Below are 26147 nucleotides of genomic sequence, written 5' to 3' on the forward strand. Positions count from 1 at the left end.
TTTTTATCATGACAACTTGATTCAAGAATGAAGTTGTAGGCATCAACAGGTTTGAAATGTGTTTTTTTCTTTAGTCTATGCTCATCTACATAAATGACCAAATCCATGTTATATGAAAGAAACAATAAAAACGACATAGTGTAGTACAATTTCAACCTGATGAAGATATATATATAGAGCAGTCAGAGGTATTGATTGATAAGTTTAGAGAACGGAATTATGGGAAAGACATTATTGATAAAGCAAAGCAGAAAATAAGCCAATTGCCAAGAAGGGAAATTATTCAGCCAAAAATTAAAGACAATAAAAAAAATGGAATATAATATGTCTTATATAATGGAATTTAATCGAGAAGCACCACAAATCAGGAAAATAATAACCAAACATTGGCACGTCCTTAGAAATGATCCTATATTACGGTGCCATATCCCTGAGAAACCTAGTGTTATTTTTAGCAAAGTGCCAAATTTAAAAAGTATACTTGCTCTAACATCAATGAAGAGGAATATAGAGAAAACAGATAAAAATATGTGGTTAAGTAAGCCTAATGTTTTCTTTGGCTGCATTTCATGCAAAGCGTGTATTCAGAAAAGTGTGGAGAAATTTTCATTTAAATCAAACATTACTAAAGAAGTGTTTCAGATTAAAAATTATATAAATTGCAAATATTCATATGTGGTGTACATATTGGAGTGCCCTTGTGGGCTCCAATATGTGGGGAGAACGTCACGGCCATTACGTGTGCGAATATTAGAACACATGGGTAATATAAAAAAAAGTTTGTTAACCCATTATGTTTCTAAACACTACAGTATCTATCATCATTTTGATCCTACATTACTTATATATAAGGGAATTGAACATGTACCAATACATTGGAGAGGAGGCGACAGATAACCCTTCTGGCCCAGCGTGAAACCTACTGGATTCACAAACTCCGGACGCTGGTGCCACAAGGGTTAAATGTCTGCATAGATATAGGAGCATTCCTATGATGATCATTTTATAACATTTATATCCATATAAGATCCAATATATTTTTTTTGAACTTGTTGCTATTGTAATTCATTGATATGCCTTTTCCCTGTTTTTTCTAGAAATACATACAACTTACTATATATTCTGGGGTGATTAGGAAGTATATATACAGCTAATTAAATAGACATTTCTTGGTTAATGTATTATCTCACTGATATATATATTTCTTATAAAGTTAATTATAAATATGCATTTACATTGTTTTTCACTTATTAACTGAGTATGCTGTACTATATTTGGACCACTACTATGGAATGAGTAGTGAGTATAATTAATTTTTTATTATATAAATATACTGCAATTAAATTCAGGTGATAACTTCAATAAAGTTAATCAGTACCATCATGCCTATAAATATTCAAATGAGGAGTAGAGTAATTAGAATCCTGAAGAAGTCGTACCGACGAAACGCGTTGAATCAGTGTTCATTCAGTGCATGTTCGTGACGCGAAGTCCTGGCAGCCGGAGATCCCTCTACACAGCCCTTCCGCCCTCAACTTCACTCAGCCGGAAGTGACATAGACGAGAGCTGAGACGCGGAAGTGAGCTTCATAACGTGTGTACCGGTGAATATGTTAAAGAACAGTTGGGATTTCGTACCACAAATTGCCATTGTGTACTAAATGTGGGTGCACATCTATATGCTTTTATTGTTATATTTTCATACAATCTGAGATATACTGCGCAATTAGTATCTTTCATTATTTTCCTGGGTACACCAACTACAGATGGGAAGAAGTCACTAACAATGGGGTGTTTACATGTGAAGTTCCTGATCCATTGCTCTAGTCAGAGAGAGAAGTATCTCTGAATTGCTTTATTGAAAAGGAGAAAAGTGTGAGTGGAATTACTATTCACATAAACAATATTCAACTTGGTTAAAATTGTACTACACTATGCTGTTTCTATTGTTTCTTTCATGACGTTGATGTGAACACTGGCGCTCCCCTGAACTTTCGAAGAACCTGGAGCAAGCTGCAAGACTGCGAATAAAACTGCCCAGAAGACTATGGCTGCGGTCCCTGTGCGCACAAGCACCGCCCCCCACTCTATCCGGGTCCAGTACATGCGTCGGCGCGCATTTAGCAGCTGCGCTGTACTGCAAGTTTTCACACATATAATTTTTTTGTTTGTGGAACTTGCGACGGAGGCGTGGCCACGCCCCCACCGGTGGTTCAGCCAATGAGGGTGAACCAGCAGTGTGAGGTCATGGCCACGCCCCCGCAAAACCCCCACCACGCCCCCTCCCGTTGCAAACTCTCCCTCTCTCCCAGGACTGCGATCTGCAGTGAAGCGCTGTGCCCGTGCCGCCCCCTCCCCCCTCCTGGGCGCACGTGCTACAGAACGCACTGGGACTGCAGCCTATGGCTGTAGGGATGTCTGATCCAGAAGCATGCCCCCACCCCCCCCAGCGATGTCGTTTTGCTTTTTCAGCCGCTGCTCCAGAGACGGAGTCGGGCTACATCTGTATTTACAAAAGTGACGCACTAGAAGTGCTTGTTTGCATTTTATTATTACCCAGAACTCTGGCTGCAGTGGGAGCACTGTATGTTGCGTGATTATGCGATAAAGCAGGTTTGTGACCGTGCCAAAGATATGCATGTGCTTATAAATGTTCTTTATCATTAATGTCTGCATAAAGTGTCATTTGAATTTAGAGAAACAGCTTTAAAATATCTACTTAACACAGAATCCATTCTTAAACTAAAGTATATTGACAAAACCTGGAGATTTGTATGCCCTTGTATGAAAATAAAATGAATGCTGCTCGATAAAACATTCTCTATATTGCATATATATTTTCTCGAGGAGCCATTATATATAATCTACTTACTGGAACACAGCAGAGAGGCCAAGTAAGCTATAAATTCAACATTAATTGAGGAAAAAAAACACAACTCAAGTGGAAAGTAACAATCATTTACCCGCAAGCCTTGAATAAATAAATTACAACAATACAATTTTCAAAGTGGGGAAATTACACAAAGAAGAAAATATATATCAGTGGTAAAAAGATGCACCATGACCATGAAAACAAAATAAAATTGACTGATATCAATGAGTACTCTAACAGACCCCCTAAGGATGAGTCTCCACTGGCGCTGAGCGCGCTCATGCTTAGAGCATGAGCGCCGGGTGTCCTGCAACATGCGCGCGCAGGGGAGAGGAGGGAAGGGGGCGCAATTGCGGGCTATCTGAGCAAGTTTAAAAAGTTTATTTATAAAAGTGCATCGCGTGTGCTCTCGCATGCGCATCACGTAAGCGGGTACTTGCATATATATATATGCAATTAACCGCGCCAAGCGCCGCCCGCTCAGTGAGCTCAGCGCCAGCGGGGACTCAGCCAAACAGAATGGTGAATGACATTTTTTGCTATGCCTTGTTCCACCGTTACTTTTTGGAGTATACAGTATGTTAGAGTCCTGGTTAAAATCTGTCGATTAGTTTTTCCCGACTGGCTGGTTGTGGTGCATTTTTCACCTCTTATATATATTTTCTTCTTTATGCACTGTTTATTGGGGGGTCTCTATGCATTTTATTTTTGGTCATTGGATGGGTAGTGGGTCTTGGAAGGTTATTGTTGGATTTTAATATTTATAGTGTTTGGATGTTTGGATATATACAATATGTAAAGTGTTTGTAAAAAAGCTTTTCTATTTCTGCGTGTACCCAGAGTGCTTTATGAGAGGTTGTTTGTCTTGTTTGTCACATAAGATATACATACTGTCATATTTTTTATTTGTTCTTGATATTGAAATTAATTTGGTTGTTTTTGTTGTTTATGAAAGCTTACATTAGGGTTTTAAAACCTTGAGGGGCAGAATTGTTTATTGAAAGTATGGACCAAAAGCTCCTTAGTACCACAAGGTGTCTTATGGCTATTTAGGAGTATATAGATGTGTATGTAACATTCTCAACCAGAAAGTATGAATGGTAAGAGTTTTTTTTCAGGGGTGAATGTATAGCGGCTACAGTGCGCTTGGGCAGTACAGCGAGCATAGAAGGACACATAGACTCGCTAGGAACTTCTATAAAGAAATATATTTTCTTTATTGCAAAACCTGCAATAATGTCAACAATGATTTATAATAACGTCTGTCAATAGGTGATTCTCGGGCCCGTGCTTTAGGATTTAAAATGAGGGGAGGGGCTCTGCTAATCTTAGAAATTAGGCGTACTTTCACTGAACACCTGTGTATCTTGTCCTCCAGATGCTCTAGTAGTCTTCTTTCAATTTGTCCTGACTAAACCCAGAGGCACTACTATAGCTGCTCCCATCCTGAGTACACCTTCCCAGGTGTTAGATCTCCCATGGGACCGCAACTACAATCAAAATACCAAACTAAGAACTGACTTAGATTAGGGGGGTTACATTATTTATAGTAAGAAACCTAAACTTCTCCCACCCCTATCACCCATATGTTGAGCTAGCTACATGGAGAGACACGGCCCCAACACATAACCCACATAGGGCGTTACATGAACAGTATGAAAGTATTTTGTCACATACAGATTTTGGTAGACATACTGTATAATGAAGAATATGCCATAAATGTAAAGGAACTAAAGGACATGGCTCTCGGACTGCTGTTGATCAATGACTGGTTGGTTGGAGTTTGGTGACCAGGATTTTCTGCACCACTTGGACTATTGTTTTCACTCTTCTCATGCTTGCAAGGAGGGAACCAAATGTTGAAGTTGAACTGGAAAAAACATGGGTACCAGACATGGCTAAGGAAATGATATATAGATACTGTCTGCTGGAAAATAATTTAAAGAGCTGGTACTGTACGTGCAATAATTGGAAATATATTCCCTGCTTGTTCACTTTGCTCATGTTACTGGCTAAAGCTCTCTAACTTTCCGGGCATTTTTAAAATAAAAACTGTGTTCAGACCACCATGCCCAAGGTAATAATAAAAATAAATAATTTCCTGTTTTATGTTTGTCATTATTAGTGAGTATGCCTTCTGGCTATTTTAGATTATTTTCTAATAGACTAGGGACAAGTCATGAGGAAAATATTAATTTCTCTTCAATCCCTCTATATTAGGTAGAGTAATCTTAGTCTACGGGTAACAGTGTTTCCCCCACCCGGTGGTAGATTTGGCCATTACTGGTCGTGTGGGGCACGCTACCTGCTGGTAACAGGAGGAGGAAGTCGTCTGCCGGTGGTAAAGGGGACACAGGACTAGGCTTCTGGGGTTCATACCCTACATATCTCGTTAGCAGTGCAGCGCCTTCATCTGCCGTCGGCTCCAGGAACTGAAGGTGATCTCCTACGGTAGAACTATTATCTCTCCCCCCAGTAAGGTCACGCACCAGGCAGGAAGTATATGCAAACAGGAACGGTTTATAGACTTCTGTATAACACAGTCACAAAGCAGGCTGCCCCTGCTGTCACTCAAGTGCAGTACGAAGGAGGGGAAAACCCCATAACAACTACTGGCAAAGCCTGCGTATTCCAGGGCTTACAGCCAGGAGGGTAGCAAACTACTGTAGTAGCCACAGATGGCATGGCTACATACATTATATCAATGGTTATAGTATTCTAATTATTATAGTTTTTCAAAGGAATAACCGATCAAGGATACATTGCAAAGGACTGCATTAAGCATGTCACAATGATAAATTATTTGTATCTTATTCACGTACACAGCCCAATTTCCCTTTCAAGTTCAGTCAAATACCTAATGGCAATTTTGCTTTAAGCATAGTCTCACAAAATGTATCATCTTTTATTCCATCTTATTTAAAACAGTGATGCTGGAATCACACATGTAACACATAGATCAGCTGTTGTGAACAACTAACTGGGTTTGCTCTAAATTAGGACTTTGTCCAAAGTCTATGATAATGGTGGCTGCAATACACACACAACTATTCATAGTAGTGTAGCCCTTTTTCTGACGCTCCCAGAGACTACTGGTCACTGTACACAACCTGTGGCTCCAGGAGATCTGGGCCTCCGCTAGCTGGGAGCCTGGGGTAACACTTATAGCGCAGCGCCTCCACTTACCCAGGATCCCCGTGATGTGAGATTGCCCTGGGCAAGAAATACAATAACACACATATATATGCAACCAGTTTTACTGCAATAATGCATGGTAACCGTATCACTCTATAATGCAACGTAGCAATAACACATATCAATTCACACACAGCACATCCTAACACATAACCTTAGCAACAATGCCTAACACCCTAATAACTGGTACCGTCCTTATAACAGTAGTCGCTCAGCCACGCTCCTATTGAGTACCATCTCTGTCCCGCTACCGCGTGCTCCACACTGTGTCTGTGTACGGTAATGTATTGGTATAGGCTCAGTTCTGTCCTAGGCTGGTGGGTCACTGCACCCACACGACTTCTCCCTTCACCTCCTGGATCCCCTCTCACTAACTTCTCCCTAATACCTGCAGCAACCCACTGCACTAACTGTACCTGCAGCAACCGCACTGCACAAACACTGTACCTGCAGCAACCGCACTGTGCCTTCTTGTCAGCGCTCACAGCACTGACAGCCGTGACACTGACAAGACTGCACACACACTCACACCTAAGGGCAGGGTCCCTACCTTAGGGGCCATCCCTCAGTACCTACCCACTACCCTAACAGGGATTGGGGCCTGCCTGGGACCTGGGGATACCTTACCCGGTACAGGAGCCACTTGCTCCCTACACCCTGCCTTCCCCTTCTTGCTCCCAGCTCCAACTGCCGTTTCCCTTAGCCCGGAAATTGTATCTCTTTTTCCCTGCCTGAGAATCCTGGCCTCTCATTGGCCACTTGGTGACACCTGGGGTAGTTGGCCCTAAGCCTCATGGGAGTTGTAGTCCCGTGGAGGCTGCTTTTGGCTTGGGGCCACGTGCGCGATTCTCCTGCGCATGCGCGACTTCGTACTGGCTCCTGTGAGCCTTATGCGCATGCGCGATCACTGCGCATGCGCAAGCACCTGTAATGGTGGCCTCTGCTAGCCGGGTGTGCCGCCGAGACTCCGGGGACTCGGAGCGCTCCCTGCTCCGGCCCCTATCTTCACACCGTGCCGGCGGGTCCGTCGCTGCCTCCGGCGGCACCCGCGATTGCTCGGCACGCTACAAGGGGGGTCTCTGGGGCTGAAAAGAGACCGGGGTTACAGTAGTTTCAACACTGTTTGTATTTATTTAAAAGTATTTATGTATTTGTTATTTTATTTTTTTGGGCACAGGATTGGTACTGCAGGCATGCGGGGACCCCCGGACACCTGTGGGGACCACCCGAGGGCCACCGCCGGCCTGTAGTATAATTCCTGTGCTTCCCCAAAAAATGAAGCTATGTTATGTATGTTAGAGGTATAGGGGTTGTTGGGGGCCCCAGGGGGTGGGTGTGTTGTGTATTGAGACCCCCAGCTCCTGCACACTATTAATAAAAATACATTAAAGCAGCTTCATTACCTTAGAGGCTATCCGCTATGGGAATGAATTATTGTTTATTGATATGTGTGTTTTGACAGTAGTGTAGATGAGCAGGGGGTCTCCTGAGCTGAACTGCTTCCCGAGATACAGGCTCCGTTATGGGGTGCCGGTATCCCCCTGCAGAATTTAAATGTCCCGTGATCGTGACATCTCCAAGCAGAGGGATACCGGCACCCCATAACCTAGCCTGTATCTCGGGAAGAAGGGGGTCCCCGGACCTGAAACCAACGCGGTTCAGTTTCTTTTCGGAGCTTTCTGCATAGGCCCCTTTATGTTTCCATTTACCATTCCTTATAGATAGTATACTCCCTGGGCCAGGGCCATCCTTACCTATTGTAACAATATATATTAATGTTTGTTATTTTAATGTTTTTCGTCCTTCAACCCTATTGTGCTGCGTTTTCGGAATATGTGATAATAATAATAGTGCCCTTTTTTGGCTACAGTTTTTCAGCTAGGAGACCTCAAGTATGCCAAGCCTGGACCATATAGTATTTAAGATGAATGCTGACCAGACACATCGGGATGTGTTAATAAGAGGACATGCGCAAAACAAAAATCTGACTTTTATACTCAGAGGGATATCGCAGTATAACAAAAAAATAAAAAAACTAACTTTTCCTACGATTCTGTCGTATTTAATGACTGGTTTGGCATTTGTTTGCTATTACTATATTTTAATAGATCTCTGATGAGTTTAGAGGCTGACAGCCCTGCCAAAAAAAATGGACAACCTGATGTCCCTTGCAGGTTTTTTATTTTTCATTTAATTTCATTATGTTATCACATCACTTGTTTGGATTTGAAGTACTCTGCTTTGGTGTTTATTTATGACTGTACCTTCCTTCATAGGATGATTGAAAATATGTTTCCATGTTTCGCTAACCACGTCACTGCTGAAAGGACCTTGTTCAAAGCTCTAGTAGCTGCTTTGGTCCTGGAGAAATGTACATTTGTTGTGCATTACATTGTGATATCTTTTAAGGGGTCACCTTGAGAGTTCATCATAAAGGAAATGAGGGATTGCATTAAAAGACATGTCTGTCAGTGCATTTAAACACTTGAAGAAGAAACCTGTGTGTTTGGTCAACTAAAAAATATCACAACCTACAATTAATCTGGAAGGATCTGCAAATTATTTTACACTAACATGTAGTATTCACCAGCAACGACGGGTCAACATGTTGAATTGCGCTAAGTTTGCAAATATTTTCCGTCTTTCATTCTAATATACCTCTATTGTTAATAAAGCACAAAAATAATTCTGCAGCTAAAATTAATGGGCATAATTCCCCACTGCAAACATCTTCTTTTTTTTTCTTTTGCTGTAAATTCCCACATAACTAATTTTTATTCTTGGTTGCGTTTAATGGAACAGTATGATTTTTGTTTCTGTCAAGAGGCAATCCACAACATGTGGCTTCTAGAACTAAACACAGTTTTAATATTATCATTTAATCTAGTTAACTGTGAAAATTGATATAATTAACAAAGTACAAATCTAAAAAATCAAAATTAAACACTAAGGGGCTTATTCTAGTAACTCGGAAGTTGTTATTGTCAATAACAATCGCATCCTGCCCGATTTGCAATTGCTTTAGAAGCAGATTGAAGAGGTGAGCTGAAATATTAATTGTTTTGTAATAAACTATTTTAATTTTCCTTAAGTCCTGGTGTGCCTGCTGACTATCTTTTCCTGTGTTCCAGTACTTTGTGATTTGCACCCAAGCAGGACGCCATTTTTAGAAGAGTGTCACTATACATATATATATATATATATATGTGATAAAAAATCACTGGCACTCCAATAGAAATTCAATAATGAATAGGTGCATGTCCCATATAAATAATAAAAGTATACATTACCGCATAGCAGCAAAAAGGGAGACAGCACTCAGGTGAATGAAAATAAATGTATTAAATGTGGAGTTATGTGCTGTATTTAATACATTTATTTTCATTCACCTGAGTGCTGTCTCCCTTTTTGCTGCTATGCGGTAATGTATACTTTTATATATATATATATATATATATATATATATATATGCAGTGTTCGACAAATCACCCAAAAATCTACTCGCCCAACCAAAAAATCTACTCGCCACCTAGTCCTGCCCCAAACTCGCCCCTAGTCCCGCCCCCAACTCCGCCCCTAATCCCGCCCCAACCCCGCCCCTAATCCCGCCCCCAAACCCGCTTTAAAATAAAATATATAAATAAAATACAATTAATAAATTCCTAGTCAGAACATTCGTTTTTGACAAATGTATTTATTGTATTACATTATAATACAATTAGTCCTTGTTACGTGTGTGTGTGTGTGTGTGTCTGTGTGAGTAAATGTTGGATCTAGAAATAAAAGCCAGGTGTGAGTGGCTAGTTTTCTGAACCCCTTAACCAGTGTCTGGACGTCCCCGCTTCACAATATCTAAAGCAGCAATCCCGTCTGGGATCTTACCTGATCCGCAGTCCCTCAATGTCCAGGTACCCTCATTCCCGCAATGTTATACATTGGAGGGGAGGTGTTTTCTACCTGTTTTCTGGGTTAGGGGGGTTCCGATGTCTTCCGTGTGAAGCTTGAGTCAGATCTGGAAGAAAGCAGTATACAGTAGGTTATTTTGGTGTAGTATAGGGCAGTTAAGATATTGTCAGGGTTCTGCTCGCCACAAACCAGGGTCGGACCGCGAGGCTGTGGTGGGGTTGTAAAAGCACCGACCTGAGACCGCGCAGGCTGATCCGGATTGCGCAGTTCGTTGTCAAACGTAGCAGGATCAGGAAAGGAGAAGACAGCGTCGTCGTTGTACATGCCAGGGTCAGGACAGGAGATATCAGGATAAACATTGTTCAGGCAAGAGTTCGGCAACAGGTAGTCAGGAGAGCCCCGCTTCAGCTTAGGAGCGCGGGGTTGGCCTCTGCGCGAGCGACGACCATGGCCCATGGTACTGGTCACAGGAGATGGTAGGCAGACCAGAATAGCACACCGCTTTGCTGCACGGGTGCACCAGTGCTACAGCGCAAGAGTCCTGAGCGGCTGGGGAATCCTCTGTAACAGCGCAGGAACCAGGACACGGCCTCTCTAGATTATGGAAAGAGTAGGCCCCAGGAACCAGGAAGCTGAAGATCCACAGGGAAACCTCCGCTTCAGTGCAGGAATCCAGGAGACTGAAGAACGCAGGGACGAAACATCCGCTTCAGTGCAGGAATCCAGGAGGCTGAAGGACGCAGGGACGAAACCTCTGCTTCAGCACAGGAGAACAGAAGCTGAAGGACGCAGGGGATACCTCCGTATCAGCATAGGAGAACAAGCGGCTTGAAGGGAGTTGAAGGACGCAGGGCGGAACCTGGTATCAGCATAGGAGAACAAGCGGCTTGAAGGAAGCTGAAGGACGCAGGGCGGAACCTGGTATCAGCAAAGGAGAACAAGCGAGAGCTTGTGGCAAAACAGTAGACATCCAGTTAGGACTATGCTCGGTAGGGAGCATTATGGGAAGGCAGTACTTAAAGGCCAGCGGGCCAATCCCCGGAGGGGGGTGTGAAGGTACTGCTCCAATGAATGAATGCAAGTCTAGGTTGCAGTGATAGGCTGCACAGCTGCAGTAGATACCAGAGGGAGTGTGTATAGCTTTGGTGAGTGAATCCAGGCTGCAGCAAACATCAGGAGAGGTGCTCCAGGACTGCACAAGTCTGCAAGGTAAGGCAACCAGTAAACTGCGGAGCGGATTCCTTACAGTACCCCCCCCTTCACGCGAGACCTCCGGGCGAACATGAGCACACCTAGAGTTGGGGGACCGGGAATAGTTGCTGAACCGTCTAGGATTGGGGTTAGAGTCGTGGTCCAGAGACTCGTGGTTAGTCCTTAGTGTACCCCCACCCCCCGGTGAGAACTGCGGCCAGACAGGACCATCCATGGGTCTTGGGGACATTGAGTTGTTCCTAAAATTCTTTAGGTGGAAAGGGCATCCGTAAACGAGCAGTTCTTTGGTGAGTACAGTTCTAGGATATGAGATTGATGGAAGAAACATCTTTGGTACATGGCTCGCCTCGCAAAATGACTTGGAAATCCAGGGCTGTGAAGAACCAGAGGGTTCCAGAGCAGAAACGGCAGGAGAACCCCTACAGGAAGCCCAGTCTTTAATAAATGAACCGAACTCTAGGATCAGCGGCCCTGATAGTTGATCGAATACACCAGGAGGAACTTTGTAACAGAAAAAGTCTTGGCTGACCACTGCATGTTGGAATTTGCGAGGAATTTTTCCTCTAGAAGGCTCCCAGGTAATGGTTAGTAAGGGTATAGGCTGGTTGGAAGCATCTCCCGGTATTGGTATTGAAGGTGACAAGGCAAGCAGTAAACCAGGCATAGGGACCGAAATCTTGGGATACGTACAGAGTATTTCCAACTGAGAGGAAATAACAGGGGCAACCGAAAATTCCGAGGGACAAAACCATGGTTTAGCAGGAGCAGAGAAGCAAACAACAGTAGAGCTCTCCAATACTGGGAAATCTTCATTGGGAGATAATATTGTCAGTGAATCAGGAATAGTCCTTGGGATCTTCAAATCAGTAGCGTGAGAAAAAGGCAGAGCCAGGGTAGTGGTGGGAGGGAAGCTAACATCAGAAGCTGAAGTCTGTACCTCAGTGACAGGGCCCTGAGAATCAACAAGCAGCAAGTATGAACTATGAAAACTCTTAATGACAGGCACCTTAGGAGTACAAGGAGTCTTTTCCGAAACTGCAATGGCCCTAACCACAGGGGTACCTAACCTGACAAAAACATGAATTGGTGTGTTTTCTAGTGCAAAATCTCTGATCACAGGACTCCTAACCGATAGTGAGGGTGTCTGGGTTTGATTAGAGAAAAAATCAGATGTATTGATAAGTGACTTAGAAACAATTACTGAGGTTCTAGATTTGCTGGACATGTGAGAAAAAATACCCTTTAGGACAGGAGTTTTCATTTCTTCCTAGAGTAACCCCATGTTTGCTGGGGCATATTTAGACACAGTACTGAGGGACTGGGTTTCAGCAAAGGCAGGACAGCTAAATAGCTCAGATTTAAACCCCAGGACTTGTAATATATGCATGGTGACCTCAGACAGTACTAAGGAAGTGACCACAGATATGCTGATCCCTGGAGAATTAGCCTGGACAGAGAAATCAGAGGGACCCCCAATCAGGATACTCCTTGTAGGAAGAGCTTCAGAATCAGAAGGAGAATCCTTACCTCTCAGAGTCTCAAAACTAGAAAGACACAATTCAGCGAAAAGGGAAACAGTGCAAGCTTTTTACTAATCTATATGAAAAAGCGTCACTTTTGGGAGAAAAACGTGCGTCAGCAAACATTCCTGGGAACATAATATGAACCCCAGGAGGGACATACAGACTACTGTATGCTTTTAACCCTAAGCTTAAAGAGAAGGAGAACTCAGACAGTACACGGGGGTGAATCATAACTGTACTGGTCTCTGAAGTAGGTATTTGGTAAGGAATGTCTGGGAAACCAGAAATTACTGCAGACTCCATAATGTGGGAACTATGCGCTGAAGCAGGGATCACCGCTATGTGGGCGACAGGCTGGTTCAGCGAAACACCCGGGAGAAGGAACTCTGCGAGCAAGCTTAGGGAAAAACCTGACTCCTGAATACATTTATCAGGAACCAGAACTTTAGCCGAAGTCTCCGGAGACGAAACTGCGGAAACTTGAGCTGAAGCAGGGGATTTATAGCAAAGAATATCTAGGGACTCCGTACGGTTATGGGAATCCCTCAATGCAACCTCTGCTGTCTGACTTGTGAACTCATTCTCTGAGGCTAAAACGAAGGCATTAACTTGGAGGCAGCAAGAATTTACAGGGGTTAATGCAGACAATGCCTGAGAGTAAAACATAGGTAATCTTCTCTCTGTATTAGGAGAGACCAGGAATCTCTCGTCTGAAGCTAGGGGCGTGACCATGGCTGACAGAGAACAGGGATTTACCAAAGGAAACTCAGAGAGCTGCCCCACAGAGGTTAATACAGAAATAACCCTGGGAACAGAACTTAGGGATTCTTTCTCTGACGGGGAAAGCGCACAGGACTGCCTAGCAGAGTTTAAAGCTGGAAAACCCTCAAGAGCTGGAGTGACAGATTCGGAGTTAGAAATAGGGGAACAAAGGGACTTATTCTCTGATAGTAGAACCTTAGTGTTGGCTAGTGAAACATATGTATTCTCCAGGGGAACCTCACAGGACTGCTCGGCAGGGGTTAAAGCTGGAAAACCCTCAAGACCTAGAGAAAGGACTTCTGAGCTAGAAATAGGAGAACTAATGAACTTATTCTCTGATACAAGAACATTAGTGCTGGGTAGAGCAACATATGTATTCTCCAGGGGGACCTCACAGGACTGATCGGCAGGGGTTAACGAAAACATATCATTGGTGTCAGGGAACCCGGCCATACACTCAGGGCAAGGATCCGTGGTAGACCAGGGATACAGCCAAGCGGCAGCGAAGCTGGCGAGGGGAGGATCCTGTTCCTTTATGCAAATGTCCAATGTCATGGAAAGGATATGGAGTGTTTTTTGGGCATCAGCCAACATGAGGAGAGGCAATGTCATGGAAAGGATATGGAGTGTTTTTTGGGCATCAGCCAACATGAGGAGAGGGTCCTCTTTTGCTATATAAATGTCTAAAGACAAGGCCAGGGAAGAGAGTTCCTTTTGGGCGTCGTCCAATTCAAAAGGGTACACATTTTCCCAAGTTAAAGGGTAACCAGGAAAGCAAATACAAGCGGCCAGCGATTGTTTTAAGTCCCGGAGGCGGTAAACCTTCATCATGAGATCATTACGGCATTTGTTTTGCAAAGGGGTTAAACCTACAAACACAATCAGATATTCAATCAGGGGTATTATCTCACATAGAAACTGGTATTCACACTGGGACTGGTTTACAGGCTGGGACAGGCTTTCAGACAGAAACTTACCAACCCTCACCACAGGGCGGTCCGAGTTTGTGCGGCCGAGCATACTGTCAGGGTTCTGCTCGCCACAAACCAGGGTCGGACCGCGAGGCTGAGATGGGGTTGTAAAAGCACCGACCTGAGACCGCGCAGGCTGATCCGGATTGCGCAGTTCGTTGTCAAACGTAGCAGGATCAGGAAAGGAGAAGACAGCGTCGTCGTTGTACATGCCAGGGTCAGGACAGGAGATATCAGGATAAACATTGTTCAGGCAAGAGTTCGGCAACAGGTAGTCAGGAGAGCCCCGCTTCAGCTTAGGAGCGCGGGGTTGGCCTCTGCGCGAGCGACGACCATGGCCCATGGTACTGGTCACAGGAGATGGTAGGCAGACCAGAATAGCACACCGCTTTGCTGCACGGGTGCACCAGTGCTACAGCGCAAGAGTCCTGAGCGGCTGGGGTATCCTCTGTAACAGCGCAGGAACCAGGACACGGCCTCTCTAGATTATGGAAAGAGTAGGCCCCAGGAACAGGAAGCTGAAGATCCACAGGGAAACCTCCGCTTCAGTGCAGGAATCCAGGAGACTGAAGAACGCAGGGACGAAACATCCGCTTCAGTGCAGGAATCCAGGAGGCTGAAGGACGCAGGGACGAAACATCCGCTTCAGTGCAGGAATCCAGGAGGCTGAAGGACGCAGGGACGAAACCTCTGCTTCAGCACAGGAGAACAGAAGCTGAAGGACGCAGGGATACCTCCGTATCAGCATAGGAGAACAAGCGGCTTGAAGGGAGTTGAAGGACGCAGGGCGGAACCTGGTATCAGCATAGGAGAACAAGCGGCTTGAAGGAAGCTGAAGGACGCAGGGCGGAACCTGGTATCAGCAAAGGAGAACAAGCGAGAGCTTGTGGCAAAACAGTAGACATCCAGTTAGGACTATGCTCGGCAGGGAGCATTATGGGAAGGCAGTACTTAAAGGCCAGCGGGCCAATCCCCGGAGGGGGTGTGAAGGTACTGCTCCAATGAATGAATGCAAGTCTAGGTTGCAATGATAGGCTGCACAGCTGCAGTAGATACCAGAGGGAGTGTGTTTAGCTTTGGTGAGTGAATCCAGGCTGCAGCAAACATCAGGAGAGGGTGCTCCAGGACTGCACAAGTCTGCAAGGTAAGGCAACCAGTAAACTGCGGAGCGGATTCCTTACAGATATATAGGGTAAATAAGAGATCCAGATCCAGTGTGAGAGTGTGTGGGTGAGACAGACAGAGAGAGAGAGAGAGAGAGAGAGAGAGAGAGAGAGAGAGTGTGGGGGGGTGGGGGGAGAGAGAGAGAGAGAGAGAGAGAGAGAGAGAGTGGGAGAGAGAGAGTGTGGGGGGGAGAGAGAGTGTGGGGGGGAGAGAGAGTGTGGGGGGGAGAGAGGGAGTGTGGGGGGGAGAGAGGGAGAGTGTGGGGGGGAGAGAGTGTGGGGGGAGAGATAGTGTGGGGGAGAGAGAGAGAGCGAGAGTGTGGGAGAGAGAGTGGGGGAGAGAGAGAGAGAGAGTGGGGGAGAGAGAGAGTGTGGGGGAGAGAGAGTGGGGGGAGAGAGAGTGTGGAGGGGGAGAGAGAGAGTGTGGGGGGAGAGAGAGAGTGTGGGGGGAGAGAGAGAGAGAGTGGGGGGGAGAGAGAGTGTGGGGGGAGAAGAGTGTGGAGAGAGAGAGGGAGAGAGAGTGTGGGGGGAGAGAGAGAGAGTGTGGGGGGGGAGAGACAGAGAGAGTGTGGGGGGAGAGAGAGAGAGTGTGGGGGAGAGAGAGAGTGTGGGGGGAGAGAGAGAGAGTGTGGGGGGGAGAGAGAGAGAGTGTGGGGGGGGGGGGAGAGAGAGAGAGAGAGAGAGAGAGAGAGAGAGAGTGGGGGAGAGAGAGAGAGAGTGGGGGAGAGAGAGAGGGGGGGGAGAGAGAGAGAGAGAGGGGGGGAGAGAGAGAGAGAGTGGGGGAGAGAGAGAGGGGGGGGAGAGAGAGAGAGAGAGAATGGGGGAGAGAGAGAGAGAGTGGGGGGAGAGAGAGAGAGTGGGGGGAGAGAGAGTGTGGGGGGGGGAGAGAGAGAGTGGAGGAGAGAGAGAGAGAGTGTGGGAGAGAGAGAGTGGGGGGGAGAGAGAGAGTGTGGAGAGAGAGAGTGGGGGGAGAGAGAGAGTGTGGAGAGAGAGTGGGGGGAGAGAGAGAGTGTGGAGAGAGAGTGGGAGAGAGAGAGAGTGTGGGAGAGAGAGAGAAAGAGAGGGTGGAGAGAGAGAGAAAGAGAGGGTGGGGAGAGAGCGAGAGAGAGAGAGTGGGCGAGAGAGAGATAGAGAGAGTGTGGGGGGGAGAGAGAGAGTGTGGGGGGGAGAGAGAGAGTGTGGGGGGAGAGAGAGAGTGTGGGGGGGATAGAGAGTGTGGGGGAGAGAGAGTGTTGGGGGGAGAGAGAGTGTTGGGGGGATAGAGAGAGAGAGTATGGGAGAGAGTGAGAGAGAGTGTGGGGGAGATAGTGTGGGGTAGAGAGAGAGAGAGTGTGGGGGGAGAGAGAGTGTGGGGGGAGAGAGAGTGGGGGGGGAGAGAGAGTGTGGGGGGAGAGAGAGTGTGGGGGAGAGAGAGAGTGTGGGGGGGGGAGAGAGAGAGAGTGTGGGGGGGGAGAGAGAAGAGAGTTTGGGGAGAGAGAGAGAGAGAGAGAGAGAGAGAGAGAGAGAGAGAGAGAGAGAGAGAGAGAGAGAGAGAGAGAGAGAGAGTGAGTGGGGGACAGAGAGAGAGAGAGTGGGGGGAGAGAAAGTGTGGGGGCGGAGAGAGAGTATGGGGGGAGAGAGAGTGTGGGGGAGAGAGAGTGTGTTGGGACGGGAATGTGGGGGGGAGAGATAGTGGTGGGGGGAGAGAGAACGTGGGGGGAGAGAGAGAGTGTGGGGGAAGAGAGAGTGGGAGAGAGTGTGTGGGGGAGAGAGAAAGTGTGGGGGGGGAGAGAGAGAGTGTGGGGGAAGAGAGAGTGGGAGAGAGAGTGTGGGGGGAGAGAGAGAGTTGTGGGGGGGGAGAGAGAGAGAGAGTGGGGGGAGAGAGAGAGAGTGTGGGGGGGGAGAGAGAGAGTGTGGGGGGGGGAGAGAGAGTGTGGGGGGGTAGGGAGAGAGAGTGTGGGGGGGGGAGAGAGAGTGGAGAGACACAGAGGGGGAGACACATAGAGGAGAACGGTGGGTGACACATAGAGGGTGGTGATACACAGAGAGAGAGGGTGGGTGACTGGCTGGTGTGTCTGACGGCGGGGATGACTGACTGGGGGGGGGTGACTGACTGGGGGGGCGGGTGACTGACTGGGGGGGTGACTGACTGGGGGGGTGACTGACTGGGGGGGTGGCGGGGTGATTGAGTGGGGTGGCGGGGTGGATTGGGTGGGCTGGCGGGGTGATGTGACACTTCTGGTATCCTACCCACACATACTCCCATGCACACACACCCATGCACACACACACACACTCTGTCCCATGCATGCACACACACACTCTCCCATACACACACACACACACACACACACACACACACACACACACACACACACGCACACACGCACCACACACACACACACACACACACGCGCACACACGCACACACGCACACACACACACTGTCCCATGCATGCACACACACACACTCTCCCATGCATGCACACACACACACTCTCCCATGCATGCACACACACACACTCTCCCATTCACACACACACACACACACACACACACACTCCCATGCATACACACACACTCTCCCATGAATGCATACACACACACACACACACACACACACACACACTCCCATGCATGCACACACACACTCTCCATGCATGCACACACACACTCTCCCATACACACACACACACACACACACGACAGGGGGAAGAAGAGGAAAGGCCGCGCGACCGAGCACCACCACCACTGCCCCGCTCGCCCCCCTGTGACCATCTCCTGCCCTTCGCGGACAACCACGGGGCCGTGGGGAAGCGGAGACCAAGTAGGTAAGGAGGGAACACCCCGCTACCAGCTCCAGCCCCGCGCGGGGATCGGGGGAAGCGGGAAGTGGCGCAGGAAGCCGGGGTAAGCGGGGAACACACCCACTGCCATCACCCGCCCCCCAAGGGTATCGCGGGAAGCCGGGGTAAGCGGGGAACACCCCCACTACCAGCACCCGCCCCCCAAGGGTATTGCGGAAAGCCGGGGTAAGCGGGGAACACCCCCACTACCATCACCCGGGATCGGGGGAAGCGGGAAGTGGCGCGGGAAGCCGGGGGGGAGGGGAGAAGGGGGGGGGCACCTCCGCCCTGCGCGGGAAGCCAGGGTAAGCGGGGGCCGGGGAGAGAAAGGGGAACACCCACACTACCATATCCAGCCACGCGCGGGTATCGGGGGGGGGGAGTGGGGAGTAAGGGGAACTGCAGGAGGCAGGGAAGGAGCAGAGGGGCCGCAGGATGGAGGATTGGAGAGTACTTACTCTCGTACTCTCCAACAGATCTCCGGCCAGAAAAAATGGTCGTTCGTTGGGGGCGGGGCTCATATGGAGCCTGGCCGCGCGCCCACAAAGCCTGGGAGCGCGCGCCAATCAGCAGTCAGGTAGGGGGAGTTTTTTTTTTTTTCAGGTAGCACGAGCAGCGAAATTTAAAAAAACAAACACGTGTTCTGCTTGGGCCAATATTTACTCGCCCGGGGGCTAAATCCACCCTCCCCGGGCGTGTAAATGTTAGGATTGTCGAACACTGTATATATGTATATATATGTACTCCGTCTGTCTCCTGGGGTACCCTGCCTGACTGTCCTGTTTTGGCACTCTTCGGGACCTGCTGCATTTGTGGCCTCATTGTGTTGCTGAGTTGCAGAAGACTGCTGTCTATCGCGTCATTTGTCTGTGAGTTTTGGTGTCCGTGAGTTCAGGGGAGAAGGTTTTACCTTCACTCTCCAGTGCTCCTTAGTATTTACAACAGACTTGCTAGTAAATCTAGGATCCAGACCTAATATCTGTGCACACTGGATGTACTATGCTGACACTTATAGACTATACTGGGACTTGCTATATTGTATCCTATAGTGATTAGCCATATGAGAGCGCTGCCATCTAAAAATTTAATCTCCTCTCTTTTACTAGAGCTGCAGCTCACAGTGTATAACCTTACAGATTACTATGCTTTGTGTGACTCACTATTAAGGAATGTCTTATATCTTCTAAGCTTCAGCTCACACCGGCCGGTGTATTAGGGGTGTAGCCCCTCTTCCCGGGGCCAATCATAGATTGCCCCCCCCCCTCTGTCCTAGGGTCTGGCTACGTGTATGTATGTGGTGCATACCTGTTGGCAACAGGAGGGCCTGAGTCTCCCGCAATGGTATGGGGAATGACAGGACCAGGTTACTGGGGTGAGTGCCTCCGTCTCATTTCATGGTGCAACGCCTCCATCTCTGGTAGCTCCAGGAACGTAGGGTGGAAACCTTCAGAGAGTCCCCACTCAGGGACGAGACATTCCAGTCTCACACAGTCTTTACTTAAAAGTAGCAGCAGCTCTTTATTCAGTGCAGCACAGCAGAGTAGCAGCAACAACAGCAACACGGCTGTCAATCAGGTACAGGGTCTTCTCTCACACCAGACTGCTCACCCTCAGGATGGTCTCTGGGTCCCTGCCTCCACCCCAAGCCAAGGGAACTCAGGATGGGGCTAGCTCTTCCCTCACCCCCTATGTAGGGTGAGAGGAATTGGTCCACCTATATCTCACTAGGCCCCACTCCTCAGGAACCTAGCTGGCTATCACACTGTGCTGGCAGTACATCCAGACACAGACTCTAACACACACCAACTGCCTGTCACTGACAGGAACTGACACACTAAATTGAGACAGCCCAGCCCTTCATGACATCAGCAGGTACCGCCCCTGTGTCTCTGCCTTCCACACAGGGTCAGGTGACCTACCTCCACCACTCAGAGCAGGGCTTGATGTGGGGTTAACAATCTGTGGATACAAACACAATGTAATTAGTGTACTGTACACAGCAGAATGTCCCACCCAGATGGCAAAGTAATGATAAGGTACCTCCCAACGTGGAGAACCCAACTAGTAATAATGACGAGGGTCAGGCTTCCTAACCTCCCGCCCATTGTGGTCTATAACCTTAATGTAATAGGGCTGTACCGACCCATACTCCGGCCTATACACCACACTATTCATGTAAATGCTTCGCCCGGTACTCCATGCTCTTATAACATCGCACACTTTATCTTCATTGGAATAGCCGGCCCTACCGAACTTAGTCCGTAGGTACTCCATAACTACTTCTCGGAGCCAGGTATCTCTCTGCTCTTCTATTTCTTGCATAATCGGCTCAGATACATAGGGGAACCCATAGCCATGGGATTGCCTATACCTGGTCACTATGGCCCTGTCTGCTCGGCTTAGCTTTGTCAGCTTTCAGTATCCTGCCCTGCTTGGCAGTACCCAAAACTGAGGCTCCTCTGGGGCAACATCATACAAAACGGCGGTGCCCTTGGGAATTACTATCTTTTGTTCAATCTCCCTGTACCAGTTATCTAATTCATCAGCAACCTCCTGGGGAGAAAAGGTGCCTACAGCCCACCAATGGTCAACTATGCTGTTTTTAACGAGCAAGAACCGGGTACGATCCATACCCTTGTGGTACCCTGTAAACAGCGGTGCCCACCACTTGTCTTGGTGCTCGTATCCTGATACTACTCTCATATCTGTATCAGACTCGACTTGTGAGGACACACCTGACATCACAACCTCAGTAGAGTGTGAGCCTTTGCGCCTACCTCGTATCACATTGGTGTAGAGCGTGGGATTCATTTTATGCACTACCGGACTCACAGGACCCACTTGAGCAGCTGTCTGGGACCCTCGGGCCCTACCTCTAGGTACAGGAGAAAATGCAACAGGGTTAGACACATGTATCACACTAGAATATGGTATCTCCCCATCAGACCCTTCATCACTGAGTTCCCAATCCCTCCAATCCGTGGAATATTTGGGATTCTTATCCAGCTTATCCCCACTAGGACCCAGTGACATGACACGTGACGGGGCAGGGGCAGTGGCCGGGGCAATGGCGCTAGGGGCGATGACCAGGGGATCAGCAATGTCCTGCAAAGTGTCTCTGAGTCGGGCAATGCCACGACCGGTGGGCATCTTATAACTTGCCCTTTCCTCCGTGCTTCGTGTTCCTCTTGTGGTGACTTGGCCCTTGAGTGTCTCGAGCGCTGCCTCCATGGGCGCTCTCCTCTTTGAAGAAAACAACGCTCCCGGGCCTCGGCGCCAGGGGGACCCGGAAGTGACTTCATCGCTGGTGGCTGTGGAATCTCCATCCGCTCCGTGGTCTCGCACCGGAAGTGCTTTGAGGACCGGAAGGGGCAGTGGTGGAACATCCAGATCGCGAACGGGCAGGTAGGCCGCAAGCCTTTCTCTCTCTCCCTCTGCAGGTTCCGTCTTCGCCTGGCGGGAGTAAGGGGGTTGGGGTGTCTCCTTACCACTCCTCTGCTGGCTGATACTTGTAGGTTCCTCCGGAGCCGTCTCAGTCCCCATCTCCACCGCACTGGGAGTCGACCCGGCCAGGGGACTTCTATGCGGCTCAGGCCGCACCAGCGCTCGCCATCGGGGGGTCTCCGGACACGTCTGCTCCTTCTCACCGGTAAGTGGACTGCCATCTTTGTTACAGCTGGGGTGGTTCGCCGGTAGGTGCATTGCCACCGATGATAGGCCATCTCCTTCCTCTGAAGACGACTTTAACGGTTCCTCCGCTAGGGAGTCACCTGGATCTCTTGCGGCACCGCCAGTGGGTAGTGGTATGAAACGGGCCCGCTCCGGTACCTCCACTGTGGTTGCGCTCTCTTGTCTGGGCCTTGGTTCCCACCTCAGGGGCGACATAGGGAACCAGGACAGCCTTCTCCTTATCCTCCACCACCTCCGTAAGAGTTCCTGGAGAGGCACACCGCGGGGTCTTGATCATAGGCCATGGCTCGACAGGCCACAAATAGAACGTGCCACATTGAGGGCATCGTGCTGTCGTACTCGGGGCCGCTCCGGGTGTCCTGCAGTGGACACACAGGCACCGGAGTTATTCTTGCGCGTCAACCTCCACAACCAGGAAGCCTCCTGGAAACTGATAGGTAGTCACCTGCAAATCAGCCATCTTTTGCGCGGGGGTTGAGTAGTTCAGCTCTTTAGCGCCTTTTCCTTCAATAGTCAAGCTGAAGTGAAGTTCCTCGGTCTCACTTCCTGTTCCTCCTGTTCCTCCTTTCTCTGGAGAGGAAACTCTGATGGCTCTTGTTGTGCCCCCTCCCTCTGGTGGAAACAAGAGGAGGGGCACTCTCTCGCTCTGCGTGACGTGGCTTTGTCTGTCAGCCAGTCACTGAACAGGTGGGCGTGCTTTCGGCTTTTGCGCCGCTCCACTCGCTCTGCTGGGGATCTGGATTTGGCGCCAAACCCCTGCACATCTCTCGCCACATATTTCTTGCAGACTGCTTGCACACGGCACGTGCGCGATCTAGGCTTGGCGGGAGTTGCCATTTTGGATAGGCTGCAATCTGCTTGGCCGTGAATGACGCTGCTGTCACCATTTTAACCTAATTCAATGCCCCGCAGAGCACATGTAGCTCCGGCCGCCATCTTTAATGAGCCCACTGAGCCACAATAGCGCTACTCTTAGTGTCTACTGTGCAACACGTTCCTAGACTCTGACTGTTCTCTAAATGCTCTCTGAATGCTCTCTGCATGCTTTCTGGTGCTTTAACCCAAATATGACGTATGGCATACCCCAGGCTAGGCAGAACTCCTTCTTAGTACACAGCACTCGCTGACGGTTCCTTGCAAGTACTCTATGGTGTGTTTTCTAGGTGCTGGCTAGGGTACTAGGCATCTCCTGAGTACTGGGCGTCTCCTACTGTTGGCCACTCATAGTGCGGGCCCTGGGCCATGGTCCCTGGACTAGTTAACAGTCTAACCCCCCCAGTTGCCTCACACTGTCCCACTATTCTCTGAATTTGAACATGTTCATATCGGACCAAACATTTTGGACATTTAAATATTTTTTAATTATTTAAATATATAAATGTCCAAAATGTTTGGTCCGATATGAACATGTTCAAATTCAGAGAATAGTATATAGTCCTCAAGGGACTATAAACAGCTATAGCCATGCACCCAATTTACAACACCCTCTTAGGGCACCCAGGGCGCACTGTGTGAGAGTCCATGCTCTCCTGACTACCCCTGATATGCAATTGCGCCCTACTTTCTTCAGTACTTGCGTGGAAGGTGCACTTAACACTTCCAGCTCTGCTTCGCTGAAAACCTGTCCTGTTTCTACATCTCAGCAGCGCCTCCAATGTAGCCTCTCTTCCTGGGGCCAATCACAGATTGGCCCCCTCCCCCCTCTGTCCTAGGGTCTGGCTACGTGTATGTATGTGGTGCATACCTGTTGGCAACAGGAGGGCCTGAGTCTCCCGCAATGGTATGGGGGATGACAGGACCAGGTTACTGGGGTGAGTGCCTCTGTCTCATTTAATGGTGCAACGCCTCCATCTCTGGTAAGCCCCAGGAACGTAGGGTGGAATCCTTCCAGAGAGTCCCCACTCAGGGACAAGAGATTCCAGTCTCACACAGTCTTTACTTAAAAGTAGCAGCAGCTCTTTATTCAGTGTAGCACAGCAGAGTAGCAGCAACAACAGCAACACGGCTGTCAATCAGGTACAGGGTCTTCTCTCACACCAGACTGCTCACCCTCAGGATGGTCTCTGGGTCTCTGTGTCCCTGCCTCCACCCCAAGCCAAGGGCACTCAGGGTGGGGCTAGCTCTTCCCTCACCCCCCAAGGTGAGAGGAATTGGTCCACCTATATCTCACTAGGCCCCACTCCTCAGGAACCTAGCTGCTATCACACTGTGCTGGCAGTACATCCAGACACAGACTCTAACACACACCAACTGCCTGTCACTGACAGGAACTGACACACTAAATAGAGACAGCCCAGCCCTTCATGACATCAGCAGGTACCGCCCCTGTGTCCCTGCCTTCCACACAGGGTCAGGTGACCTACTTCCACCACTCAGAGCAGGGCTTGATGTGAGGGAAACCCATGATAACTACAGGCAGTCTGCCCTTAACAGGGCTTATACCAGTAAGAGGAAAGACATATAGCCCAATTTCTTACCAGGGCTACAGGGGTTAAGGTGAAAATTACTTTTTTACCTGGCCCAACTAATTAGGTCTAATGATGGTTCTCTATCTATGTGTAGTGTGCATATTTTATACATTCTGATAATTATATACTTTTTTGCATACTTACATTTTATTTATTGTTGACAGTCAGGGCAGGTACTCGGGATTTCTTTATCTCAGGGATTTTTAATTATATGTTGTATATATTTTCTTGATATTGCTTGAATAAATTTTGTATTTTTTGGACATACTAGAGTGCTGTTTTGAGGGCTTCTGTTAGTTTCTTCTTGATATACATATATATGTATAACCTACCTTAGAGGGTATACGAAAAATAATCAAAGATTTGCAACCCATGCCGACAGAGGATGCGACATTAAAAGAAATCTTTCCCAAACCTCCCATTCTTGCATTCCGGCAACCACCAAACCTCAAACAGAAATTAGTCAGCAGAAAACTTCACAACGATTTTAAAGACATTTATAATGGCACAACACCGTGCAGCAACAAACACTGCAAACTCTGCAAACATATTTGCCAGGATCCCACAGCCAGTCACAACCATAGAACATTCAATGTTAAAGGATCATACAGCTGCACATCCAGGAATTTAGTGCATATGATTCAGTGCAACAAATGTGACCAGGGTTGCTACATTGGGGAAACCAGCCAAAAACTACAAGGAAGAATGAATATGCACAGACACTCTATACTCCATCACGAAGAAGGAAGATACTGCTCACCTGTGGGACATCACTTCTCACAACCAGATCATTCCATAAATGATCTAAAAATCAAAATCCTCAATGGAACGTTTAAAAGCACCCAAGAACGGAAAACATTTGAACTCAGAATGATAAGACTCTTTGACACCAAAACCAAAGGACTTAATGCAGACATGGGTTTTCTCACACTCTATCAAAATTGCTTGTAATCATCCTGCTTGCCTCTATTCTTATCCACACTTTCTCCCCCCCCCCCCCAGTATCCTTCCCCCTCCCCACCTTTCTTTGACACTGTCCCCTGGCTTCAAACACTTAACACCCTACCTTATCTACAGTAAATATCTGTTGTTTTTTTTTTTTCCTCTCTCCACACTGTTTTAGCCATAGATTCCTTTGTATATCAGTATTGCCTGACCTGAAGAAGAGAGGATACAGTAGAGGCAACTCTTATTCGAACAAAAACCAGTGGCAATTCCCCAAAAAAACCAGGAAACACCCAGGTACATTCTGAATACATGCCTTAAACTTTCCTTAAACTAGCCCCAGCATTTCTGCATTGATTAATGGCCTATCAGATTAACAGCGGGGGTCCCTGGCAGTCCCATTCAAACTGAATTGGACTGCCAGGGATCCCTGCTATGTTAATCCTATGGGTCGTTAGTCAATGCAGAAATGCCTTAAACGTGCCTCAAACTAGCCCAGAACATACCCAGCACATACCCAGCACATAACCAGAATGTAACCCGGCTAGTTTACTCAAATGTTAGAATAAACGTTGCCTCTACTGTAACTCTCGAAAGCTTGTCCTATGACATAAA

This window comes from Ascaphus truei, chromosome 3 (assembly GCF_040206685.1).
Source record: "Ascaphus truei isolate aAscTru1 chromosome 3, aAscTru1.hap1, whole genome shotgun sequence".
In the NCBI taxonomy this organism is placed as follows: domain Eukaryota; kingdom Metazoa; phylum Chordata; class Amphibia; order Anura; family Ascaphidae; genus Ascaphus; species Ascaphus truei.